This window comes from Protopterus annectens, chromosome 10.part0 (genome assembly GCF_019279795.1).
Source record: "Protopterus annectens isolate FY-2018-M chromosome 10.part0, PAN1.0, whole genome shotgun sequence".
Classification (NCBI taxonomy): Eukaryota; Metazoa; Chordata; order Ceratodontiformes; family Protopteridae; genus Protopterus; species Protopterus annectens.
Genome location: NC_056744.1, coordinates 1,394,834,708 through 1,394,842,180, shown reverse-complemented (window position 1 = coordinate 1,394,842,180; position 7,473 = coordinate 1,394,834,708). Strand labels below are relative to the sequence as shown.

The 7,473-nt window shown below is 39.7% G+C and overlaps 1 protein-coding gene across 2 annotated transcripts in view; it reads left to right on the top strand.

Annotated features, from left to right (window-relative positions):
• Positions 1-7,473, top strand: part of ODF2L (outer dense fiber of sperm tails 2 like) — a 2,421,058-nt gene that overhangs the window by 1,376,355 nt on the left and 1,037,230 nt on the right. The window lies entirely within an intron of this gene.

Here is a 7,473-nt window from a genome sequence, read left to right as displayed (position 1 = left end):
AGGTGTTATTACAGCCTCTTTGTTGACCCAGCTGAAGGTTGGTGCACCTGTACCTCAATATTTTTATTTGGTTCCCAAGATTCACAGAACAGTTAATAATCCACCTGGGCGCCCTATTTTAGCAGGCAGAGGTTCATTAATTGAACCATTGTCAGAATATTTAGAATACAGGTTAAAACAGCTTCTTCCATTGGTTACAGCTAGGATTCAGGACACCAAACAGTTCTTATTACTGATGGATAATCTACAGATTCCTCCTACAGCCCAGTTGGGGACACTAGATGTCCAATCTTTGTACACTAGCATACCTCATGAGGGAGGAATGAGGGCTATACAATATTGGATAGAACAGTTTAGATTAATCAGGGAAGAAGAATGTGAATTTTTGTTGCATCTGTTAAAACTGGTGTTAGAACATAATGCTTTTTTATTTCAGAACCAATGGTATTTACAGTTAAAGGGAACGGCTAGGGGGGCAACTTTTGCCCCAATTTATGCAGACCTGTTTATGGGATATTTTGAGGTTCAGTACATTTACACAGCTCCATCATGTTTTAAATCCAAGCTCATAATGTGGCATAGATATCTTGATGATTGTTTGGTTGTGTGTGTGTGTGTGTGTGTGGGGGGGGGGGGGTGAACAGGCTGATTGGCATTCATTTGTGACATATCTTAATCATAACAAATATGGTATTAAATTTACCGGGGGTATCAACCCCACAGAGGTTGATTTTTTGAATGTTAGGGTTAGTAAAGCCAAGGGATGGTACTACTGATCTTTACAGAAAAACATTTTCCAAGAATGCCTTTTTATATGCTGACAGCTGTCACCCCCACACAATCCACAATATGCCAGGGTCACAATTTCTACGAGTCAGGAGAATTTGCTCCAGTGAGTCTTTGTTTGATATACAGGCTTTAGATTTGAAAACTAGATTTACTAAAAGAGATTATAACAAAACAATGATAGATTGAGCACATAGGTAATCCAAAAATGGTGATAGAACACAGATGCTGTTGGACAGAGAGCCAGTTGTTAGGTCATGTAATGAAAAGGTGAGATTTATCACCACTTATGGTACAAACACCTTTCATATTAAAGATATTATTTCTAAATATTGGCATGTCTTTTTTACACAAGTAGTTCAGGATGAGTGTAGTTCTGGATATAGAAAAGGAAAATCATTGCGGCAACATTTTTCAGCCTTCAAGAAGGGCAGTAAAGTGATTTCTAAACCAGTTGTTAGTACAGTGGGAAGCACTTATTGTGATTTTTGTAAATACTGCAAATTGATGCCCAAGACTAAGTCTTTTACATCAGTTAATACCAGGAGGGTGTTTGATATTAAATATCTAATAAAATGCACTAGCACATGGGTCGTCTATATGGCTCTATGCCAATGTGGGGCATTTTATATAGGTCAGACCTCATGTGCATTGAAACATAGAATAGCCCTCCATATTAGCGATATAAAGTGTCAGCGGGTTTGTAGTGCTTTATACCAACACAAATTAATTCATACTACGGCTCTTTTTGTGTTTGTTGGTTTAGATATGGTAACTACATTACAAGATAATATCCCGGTTAAACACAAAATATTGACTGAAAAGGAACGTCGTTGGATAGTCAATTTGGGTGCCCTTTTTAGACCAGGTTTAAATGACCAATGGTAGTAGGGACAGAGGAGTTGGAGTTAGAATTCAGGTCTTTCAGTTATGTATTTGGATTCATACATTTTTTAAGGTTTTTTCAGAGTTGTTAAAAACATAGATGGGTTTCAAGATTATCATGAAGCACATATTTAGTTGGTTATATTTATAAAAGTGCATTCCACAATATTAGGAAACATATTGTAGTGCATGTTGTCTTGATCAGACATTTGCACTCGAGTATAAAATAGATATAAGGTGGGGTAGCACTAATTATCGAATTCAATTACAGTTACCAGTTAGGACATTATATATAAATATTTATATATATATATATATATATATATATATATATATATATACATACATATAGGGAATATAATACATATTGTCATAAAATACCTTGTACTGCGGTGGTGGTGCTGCGGTAGCGTTGTCGCCTCTCAGTTAGACGTTGCCCGTTCGATTCTCAGAGCGTCTTCTGTGTAGCGACAGGTGTGAATGGGCGTTCCTTCGTTAAAGGCTGTGCATTAGGCCCGGCAAGCCAGTACGTAAAAATCTACTGCCAATCATTAGAGGACTGGAGTTCCGCTGTGGTGACCCCTAACTGGGAAAAGCCGAAGGACACAAGCAAACAAATTGTCATAAAATACCTTAAAATGATATACGAGTGTATTTTTATATGTGCTTCTTTATTCACTTGTATTTAGGATTTTCATAGGTCTGGTGATTGTTTGTTTTTCTGTTTATTATTTTTTTATTTATTAATTATTTATTAGGATTCATACATTAGATAGTTTTGGTGGAATGTTTATTTTATTTTCTAATATTTACTTTGTATGGAAGTAGGATTTTGTATAGAATGTGAGGAAATCAGTGTTCACAAATTAGTGCTTACAGCTTTAAAAATTTGCTGCCTGTTTGTTTCTGTATTTAAATCCGGGTTTCTGCCTATTCAGTTACACACTGATGACGCTTTAGGCGAAACCCGTCACTGGTCTGTGTATTTTTGGTGCAGACTGTGCTTGAATAAACTTCTCTTTACAGCAGCTGTTCACTATTTTTGTTTACTGAGTGCTGGATAATTTGTTGGGAACTTGTGTATATATAGATATATATATATATATATATATATACACACACACACACACACACACACACATATATATATATATATATATATATATATATATATATATATATATATATGCATCTATATTTAGTATATATGTATATATATATATATATGTATATATATATGTATATATATATATATATATATATAAATGTGTGTATATATTTAGCTGCATGCAGTAAGTCACAGTGAAGTAAAAGAGTATATATTTTTACTTTTTTTTTTGTTTTGTTTTCAGTTAAAATTTTGCAATGTATTTTTGTTTGTAGTAACTGTGTGTAATTTTGGTATGATATTTTCAGAGCAGTTGTTTAAGCGATCCTTTTGTGAAATAACTGTGTGCCGTTATGCAATTTTCTAAACGGGTGCTTGGACTTTTCAACATCTCATCATCAGCAGCATAAGTTTTAAAGTTAGCCTGAAAGCATCATTAAATGTGATGTTGTCAGTCTTCATCTGTTCTCAACTTGTGGGTTACAGTTCCAGTTTTCTGAACCGATCCAGCCATTATATAGCTTATATCAGCCAAAAATCTATCAAGCTGCTAATCTACCCATGATGCTCCTCTCCACATTTCCTCCGATCTCGTTTGCTGCTTTTTTTGACAAGATGCATTAGCCGTCTCTCCTGTAGCTAAGTATAGTCTTAGTATTATCCTTCTATTCAAGTCTAAATCCTTTCTATCCTTTAGCTCTTGGTCTACCCGTAGTGAATGTGCTATAAATTTCTATTCCCTTTGGTAAATTCTCCCCTACCATTGTTGGTAGTCTTTCACTATCTCTCTCTACCGTTGGTAGTCTGTCTACCATTGTTGGTAGATTTTCCCTCTTTCCTTTTGAGTTAGTGTGGAACTGTTTTAAAACTTTATTTTTTCTCTCTCTGTTTTTGTGTTTCCTATTTGTTTTCTAAGGAATATGGCAGAAAGCCCAAAAGCTTCACTACGTGTTTTAAGCAGTGTGTAGAGTACGTTAGGAAAGTGCCAAACTCGAACAACGATGAATCCTCTGTACTGTTTGGTGTTTCCCATTTGAGTGTAGATTGTTCCATCTGCCAGGGTTTCAGTAACAGAACTCTGGCAAAGAGGAAAAACAATACTGATTCTCAAAGGGCTCCTTAAAGCCCCATTTGAAGAAGCCTTGTCCAAGGCCAACCAGTCACCTCAGGCCTCTGGATCAAAATCCTCTCATTTGGTCCCAAAGCCTCCTTCGGCACCGACTGTCAAAAAATATAAATTTGCTTCCTAGGGTTCACCTTTCATACCAAAAGTTAAGGTTCCTAGGCTCTTGGAGCAGTCTAAATCGCTGGCACTAAAAACTTCACCTGTGCCTACTACACAGGCTACAACTATTCCAAGTTCAGTTTTCTCACTTCGACCTTGAACCCCAGCTACGTCTGTGCCAACTGTCACTGTTTCTGTGCCTGTTTCCCCCCACGGTACAGCAAACAGTGCCAAAATTAGTGGTATCTACAGAACCCAGGTTTATCTGTTCTCCATCTTTGGACCCATTCCATGATCAGGTCCCTAGTCCATTCCTGGAGAGACCCGATTCGTCTTCTAGGTTTTCTATGCAGTCCACCAGAAGTCTTTCTGAGGTTGATATTGTTTGGTTGGTAGATCAGATCTTGACAGCCCTGGGTTTTCCATCCTCTTCTAAAGCCCCTCTCCCTTCATGTTTGGAGGTTTTTTTCTCCATCCAACCCTACTTATTCTCCTCCTCTAACCTTGAAGCAGGCTTTAGAGCTCTTGACTTCAATGTCCCAGATACAGATGGCTTCAGCGCCAATAACATTTCTGTCTTTGGAGCTGGGTCTAGGTCTGGCCTGCCTTTGGCACTGTTATGTCCTCAGGACTGTGTCTTCGCCATTGGGCCAAGGAGATTCAAGCTGGCTTCAAGTTTCTCTATTGAGCCGACCGTGTCCCTTCTGGCTGCATTGGCAGGGACCCATCCTTGGTTCCAGCCTATCAGGTCAGGATCTCAGGGTCAGGTGTGACCCCTGTTCCATGCTTGCCTGTCTCTGTTCTGAGCTCCCATCCCTCCTCAGGGGGTCCTGCTTTTCAGGCTATGGAAAGAGCTTTAGCTCCTGCATTGTGTCAGGTGGTTCCTGTATTATTGCAGTCTTCCCCTGTGACCCTAAGTTTTTCAGTTCAGCCACCAACCTCTGCCTTTGGACAGTGCACACCACAGTCACAAGACTTGCCTTCTGAAGGCACTCCCTCTTCCAAACCCTCCTCAGATGTTCCTACTCAGGAGCCCTCTCTAAAGAGATTGTATAAGATAAAACACTTTGATTCTGATGAAGAATCTGTCACAGAGGACATGGATTTCCATGAAGCGGAGGGTTCCCAATGGTCACTCCTGAAGGACATCTCCTTCTGAGACATTCTGGAGATCCTACAGTAGAAGGGTGATTGAAAGTCCAAAAACCCATCTTTGGAAGAATCTGTGTACTTGCAGGCCTTTGATGTGTGCCCATCTGCTGACAATTTAATTAAACTAATTGCTCGGCTAGCTTGGAAGGCTCCTGACTCTGTGGAACCAATCCCCTGGAGGCCTGACAGAATCCTTACTGCTCCCGAAGACCAACCACATTGGCATAAGGGCTTAGTAGTTGATACCATGGTGGTAGCGCCGCCACTAAAAACTGGGCATCCAGGGTGATGGACAGATGTGGGAAACAGATCTATGCATATTGATCTTTTCCATCACATCCTTGAATTCACACGGCTCCAAAGGGATCTGGGTCAAAGAGCTGTCAGATACCCTGGCAGGAGCAGTCACTGAGAGGGTCCAAAAAAAGAGTAGCCTCTCAGATAGCTACCGTAGAGTCCATTTCAAACTTGTCCATTGAGTCTCATTGCACATGCAGCTGAAGGGGCGACCAGGTCAGCAGCTTCAGGTGTTGCTATTCGAAGACATGCTAGGATGCACCTGTGCGAGTTTGCACAACCATTTAAGTCTTCCTTCATCAGTGCTCCCTTTGACGGATCCTCCATGTTTGGTCCCAAAGTAAAGGAAACTCAGTCCAGGTGTGAAAAAGATGGAAAGACTTTGTCTGCTGTGGGCGTACATTTTTCGGCTCCTCAATGATGCTATTCCAGGAATGAAAGGAGAGGTAAAATGTGGTTCAAGAAATCCCAAAAGCCTTTCCAGGATACACGCAGTTCGGACTCCCCTCGGGTCAGAGGGGGGAGTTACAATGGAAGATGCCATCCCAGAGGCATGGGTGGTCTGCAAAATCAGGGTTTCAAGGACTTGTTCACTAGTCAACCCTATCAGTGCTCCTGAAGGGAGGCCCAATTGCTTACCTCTGGCAGCATTTGGGGGAAAATTTTCCTTGCACCCACACCCCTGGTGATGCATAACCACTGATGCCTGGGAGCTAAGAATTTCCAGAGGTTATCTAATACCCTTCACCCTTTATCCAGGAACCCCAGTAAGACTTCCTGACATTCCACCCAGTCAGAGAATTCAAGCAGTAATAGAAGTACAAAAGCTGCTAGAAAAGAGAGTCATCCAAGAAGTCCCAACAGACCAATTAGGTTCCATTTTTTTTTACTCAAGATTCTTTTTAGTGCCAAAGAAAACAAGGGGACTGGACACCAATTTTGGATCTCGGCATTCTAAACAAATTTGTCCAAGAGTCAAAATTCTACACAGTCACGGTTCAGTCAGTTCTCCCCTTCTTAGAGAAAGATGATTGGATGTGCCCTATCGACTTTAATGATGCGTATTACCACATAAGAATTGACAAATGCTTGAGAAAGTTTCTCTGCTGTGCCCCCCACACCCACCCCAGCTATATATACTAACTCCAGGGATGCACTAAGTGGGGAAAAGGACATATTCCTTTTACTTGCCTTACAGTTCTGTACACACTGTCAGTACTAATTGTAAGGGTAATGAGTTTTAGGGGAAGTGAAGTGTCAGTCATTTGGTCTCACTCAAATGAATGTCAATCAGATGAGCTTTAGGGGAATTGAAGGTAACCCCACTCCGTATGTATGCTTATTGAGTGAAAATCTTGTATGTGTGAGCATAAGTGTTAATTGGAAATTCAAAATCTTACCCACTTCAGTTTAATGAGGCTGCAATCTCAGGTCACTAGTGTGCTGATGGTGAAATGCAAACGTTCTAAAAAAGTATCATCCGAGTTCCATACTACATTAAAATCCCTATGATAATACAGTAACTTTCATGATGTAACATAGTTGTCTCCATTAGGCACCTAACAGCTATTATTATCCCTGTAACTTTTTCATAAACCAAATGGACCAGTTTATCTTAGAGGTTAAGTCAGTATTAATCTCTCTAGATTTATAAGCCAATGTGGTTTACCATGTTCAAAATAAATAAATAATGAAAGCCTGTAATGAAACAATGGGAAGATAATAGGCTGTAATGGTGAGCACTTTATACATGTCTGAGATCTGTTATCTAATAGCTGGGACAGGCTGAAAGAGCTGCATGATGAGCAAAACAATACAAACACAATTTCCAAACTACCGTCTAAAAATCATTTGAAACAAGTTTTAAGTAGTACTACATGCTCCAGCTCGTATTTTAGTTTGTATGAGGGTACATGGTTACAAGTGATATAGTAAATTAACTTGGGGTTATCTTTTATGATAATTGTATTTTTGCAGGTAAGTGAAAGAACTGCATACATTTGAAAGTTATGTCTCTGCA